The sequence below is a fragment of the Passer domesticus genome, chromosome 22, assembly GCF_036417665.1.
Source record: "Passer domesticus isolate bPasDom1 chromosome 22, bPasDom1.hap1, whole genome shotgun sequence".
NCBI lineage: Eukaryota > Metazoa > Chordata > Aves > Passeriformes > Passeridae > Passer > Passer domesticus.
Window position 1 is genome coordinate 3,053,506 of NC_087495.1, and position 2,010 is coordinate 3,055,515.

Consider the following 2,010-nt stretch of genomic DNA (forward strand, 5'->3'; position numbering starts at 1 on the left):
GGGAGGCAGCTATGAAGCTTTTTATAGCCAAGAGCCTGGAGATGTATAGCACTTTCTTTAGGAACAGAAATATTAATCATGGTGCTGTGGGCAGAATCCTTTACACAGCTTCCCTAAACCCCCTATGTTCCATTTGGTTAGTCAAAACTCCAATTTGCAATCTTGTTTATGCTATGGTGCCACTTTGCAGTGTGTATTCACCAAAGACTGTGAGTGTTACACTTTACATCTCTAATATGAGTGCTCACTCATGGCCACAGAGAAACACTGTGCATACAATGTCACTTCTGACCTGTGCACACCTGCTAAAGAGGGACTTTGTGTGGGAGCACTTGGGCAAAAACTACCACAGAGCTGGATGTAGCTGTTTAGATTTCTGTTTACAGCATGACAGTCTGAACAAAAGACAGAAGGAAAGAAAGGTGGTTTGCCTTCAGCTCGATGCCACAGCAGCAAGAATTCAATTTATTAACCCAGGGAGAGCAGTGCAGCCCCTCCTTCAGCCCAGATGGGAATAGTGGGTGGTGCTGCCAGTGCCATTGTCAGTGGAAGCATAAAGAGAAAAAAGGCTCCTAATTGATCACATTCAATTGCAGAGCTCTCAGCCTCTGGTCTGTGTGACACTGATGAGAACCACATGCACAGGCACTATCAAAACCTGGTTTGATATCACACTGCTTTTTAGTGTAGGAGCCAAGATCTGGGGGAACAGTGCAACTGAAAGCAAGAAGGATTTTTTTTTCCTTCTTGCAGGGGTTTTATCCTTAGTGATGCAGGTATTCCTTGCCTCTTATGCTACAAATGGGATCCTTGTAGGATCATGGACAGTGTTTTAGGCAAGACTGTTGCATATCATGAAATACAAGCAAGTCTGAATTTTGTCAGAGCTTTTAGACTCTAAAAGGAGATTTACTCCTTCAGCTCTTGCTTTTTCAGCCTTCAGTCTGCTATTAACTCTGAATGTAAAGAAAACATTATTCTTAATTGGTGGGATTAGTTAAGGCCAGTGAAAATTCAGTTAACTATTATCAATCAAGTTTACTGATATAATTTACAGATTACTGAATTGATTGCTCACATTGGAGTTTCAGAAAGAGAGCCTGTGACCAAGCATCATTCCTGCTGAGTCAAGCTGTGGTGCCACAGAGGTGGAGCAGGAAGGGTGAGCAGTGATAAAGGCACATGCTGCATGGCCACAGCAGCCTGGAAAGAATCAGTCTGAATTATGGGTCAGCCAGATCAACTACTAACCCCACAATTGCAGTGCAAAGGAAAGCTGTTGAGTAAATAACGTGCAGAGGTGTGGAATGCAAGAGCAGCCTGTGATGTAAAACCCCAGGGCAACATTTGTCCAAGAACAACCCTCTTGTGAGCACAGCAGAGCTTCTTAGTGCCACTCTGTGCTGTCTCAAAGGCATGACAGCAGCTGCAGAGCATCCCCCTCACGGGTTACTTTTAGCAGCTTTCCCCTTTCTTCCCAGTATCTCGTAGTCACAGTGCTGTCAGTAAGAGTTTTGCCTTTGGGGGCATTAGGTCTGAACAAGAGAGAGCTACAAATGTCAAGCAAGACTTGATTTATATGTTCTTCTCAACTGATTGTTTAAGAAACCCAAATTAAAAATTCACACAAGCTCAGCTTCTCTGCTGCCCCCAGAGTATTTAAGTCAGAGCTCTTGCAATATTGTCTATTGTCTTGAAAGGACTTTGGACCAGGCCCAAACCAGCCACAGCAGGACTCTGTGCAATAATTTCTAAAGTTAATCACACAGCATGCATGCAAGAAAAGTGAGTGACAAAGTCCCACCCAAAGTCCTGCTCTACAGCTACTGCTGTTAGTATCCTCTGAGAGTCCAAGGGTTATGCATCACCTTAAACTGTTTCTCCAAGGGTGAGAATCACTAAACATGGAAAAGAGAGAACAGCATGCTGATTTGACAGAATCATTTCAGCAGCTGCCTGCTCTGCAAATGCTGGTGAATCTCAGGGATGTTGCTGGTAGTTGCCGAAATT